Consider the following 3,194-nt stretch of genomic DNA (forward strand, 5'->3'; position numbering starts at 1 on the left):
CCCCATATCAAGGTGTCTAAGAATATTTATATACTTATGTGTCCATCTATCTATTAGTTTAAGTCTTCGGACCAAATTTTAACATATCAGAGCATCCTTCTTGATGCCTTTTGCTTATTGAGAGGTTTTGGAGGTGTTACGGCCAATTCCCTCGTCGTCTGGTCGTCGGAAACGAGCACCTGCAAGGAAAAGTCCACACTGATCGAGATGCCTCCGGCGAAGACCCTCCGACGGTCAAGTCAGAGAGAGACTAGGCAACAGTAGAGAGAAATCAGGGAACTCAGCGGTGGAGAGAGCGAGAGAGAGAGAAAGGAATTCTCCCCTTCAAGCTGCTGCCTTACCTCGTTTTATAGTAAGAGGTGGTATGGTCCCACCGTTGGCGATGTAGATAACTAAAGAGTTGTCAAATCGCGGGGTTGTCATGTCGTTGACAAGCTGACAGTCCTAGAATTAATTCTCGTCCTTGGTGGGACAGTGCCCCAGGTCCCTGCAGGACAACGCCCCCCGGCGGTTGCACGGCATGTCCTTGACAGGACTACAGCCCATGCCGCTCGTTCGGCATCTAAAAGGGGCCTGCAGTGGTCGGACGTCAGTTGCCTAAACCGACAGGGAGTCGGTGATGCAAGATCGGCTTTCAGGTGATCTGAGGTAGTGTCGGCCTGTTAGGCCACACACTCCGACCGGGCATGTTCGGTAGTTACCGTTAGTTTGCCCGTCGTCAGTCGGGCAAAGCCGATCGGTCCATCCTCGAGGATGGGTCGGCATCGGGACCCGTCGGTGAGTCGGCGTCGGTGAGTCGCGTTGGCATGGGACCCGTCGGTGAGTCGGCGTTGGCATGGGACCCGTCGGTGAGTCGGCATTGGAGAGTCGAGGATGGTCGGCATCGGGACCCGTCGGTGAGTCGGCGTTGGAGAGTCGGCATCAGGGCCGGTCGGTATATCCCAACAGTTGCCCCCCCACTCCTGAGTCGGATGTCACGTCGGTCGCATTTCTACGCAGGCGGGGCGTCGGGCGAAAGGAGTGGATTCTTCATTGCTCATGCCTGATTCTGCTGATCTCACCAACGGACGATCCGGACAATCGGTGTCAGATGACATGATGTCCGATGATTCGATGTCAGGCGACCCAATGTCAGGCGATCCGGTGTCAGATGACTCGGTGTCAGACGATCCAGTGTCAACGATCCGGTGTCAGACGATCCGGCATCGGAAGATCCGGTGTCAGACTATCCCTGGGGGAACGCAAACCATCATTTGGCGCTCCCTTGGAGCCGGACCACCGCCAGGTCCCCTCGGGAATGCGGATCGCCGTCAGCGAATCAATTCTGAGGCACATTTTTCCACCACGTGTCGGGAAGTCATTGGGCCGGTGCCGTTCAAGCAAATGAAGGCAACGTGGCCCGATCTGGGATGGGTGCGCCGAACCGTCGGCTAGAGGAGGGCCGGATGATGCCACATGTCGATCATCCGAGATGTTCTCATCGGCGCCCTCATCCCGCCGTTGAAAGACCCTATATATATGAGGTCACTTGTTTCCAGAACCCCACCCTCACGGTTTTGCTGCGGAGACTCTGCCCAAGCGGTCCCCCGTCTTAAGTAGCTGCCTCTGCCTTCATTCCTTGGAAGGTTCGTCCGAGATTTCTGTTTTCTTTCGCCTTCTTCTTACTTCTTTTGGAATCCTCTCTCCTTCTTCTTCTCTATCTTTTCCTTCTTCTTCTCTGTCTTTTCCTTCTTCTCGGTTCTGGCATCATGGCCAGGACTTCTCCTCGGGGAGCTCAGTCGGGGAATCCGACTGATGATCTTCGGTCGACCCCGGAAGTGGAGGTCTCTTCACTTTCGGGGCCGAATATCGATCGGCTTCGGGATTAGTATTGTATCCCAGAGCAGTTCCGACTCTTCGCCCTAGGGCGGGGGATGGGTCAACAACCCGCCCATGGGCCAGATGGCTCTATATGTCGAGGACCTCCGGGCTGGTCTTCGGCTCCCGATTTTGGAGTTTGTTCAGAATCTTCTAGATTATTACGACTTTGTCCGGCGCAACTAGCGCCGAACTCAGTTCGGTTAATAATCAGCTTCACCTGTTGTGTCAGCTTTTGCCACCAACCCTCGAATCTCTCTCTTTCGGGCATTCTTCGTCCTCCGACCCACCCTAAGGCCGAGGGTGGTGGTCTTCAATCCCCGGAAGGGTCTTTCTTTCATCACTGGTCTTCCATCGTCTATTCATGGGTGGAAGAATCAGTTCTTCTTTGTTTCTTCTTCTTCTCCTTGGGGTTTCCCTTCCTGCTGGGGGAGCCTCGGATGAGGGAATGTGAATAGCCGAGTGGAGGTGGACGATGGGAGGATTTCTACCAACTCAAAGACATGTCGGTACCGAAGCAGAGGGAGCTTGTTACCGAACAAGCCCTCTATGACGCTGGCCTGAGCCTGATCTCCCATCTAGGTACTGCCCGATCCATCGTTGTCTTTTCGCTTCGCGTTTGTCTCCGAACATGTACTGATTCTCTTATTGAAATTGCAGGTACGCCACCGAGGATGAGGCCGACCGACGTCGAGATCAGACAATATGCGATGAGGAAGAGGCAGCGTCCGGGGTCGGGCCCTCACGACTGCCGAAGAGGCCCCCGACAATAGCACCGACCGCCACCGCATCGGTGGCCGATCAGTCAGAGCCGGTCATCGCACTTTTGGCTTTGGCGGTACCACCAGAGGAGCAGCAGGTGGAGGAAATGGCCGAAGAAGCGTCGGCGGTTTTCCGATGGAGGAGGCGCAGGATGTCATTGGGAACCGAATGTCCTCCATCGGCTCCCGCTGCTGCCTCGGGGGGTGCTCAATCAAGCTCGAGCATCCCTTCCTTCCCCGATCTACAGGCCTGGGCGGCCGATCGAGGGAAGGCCCGATGGCCCCTGCAGACGACTCAAGGTCGGGGGGTCGCGCCACGTCTTCTGGCACCCGGGTCCCCGAGGGAAGTCAGCCCTGGCTGACCATAACTTGGCCAGGAGATTATGTCAGGGGACCCTCCTTCCAGCTGATGTGGAGGTTCTGAAAGCTCGACAGGTGACCGAGATGCTGTCTTCCTTTTACCCGACCATGATCAGGGTAAGTTCTGTCTCGCCTCCTTCCTCCATTGCAGTCTTTATTATTTCATCTTTCTGACGGTCGGTTTCTGTTTGCAGTTGATTTACACTATGTCTGAAT

Source organism: Elaeis guineensis, chromosome 8 (genome assembly GCF_000442705.2).
Source record: "Elaeis guineensis isolate ETL-2024a chromosome 8, EG11, whole genome shotgun sequence".
NCBI classification, from domain to species: Eukaryota; Viridiplantae; Streptophyta; class Magnoliopsida; order Arecales; family Arecaceae; genus Elaeis; species Elaeis guineensis.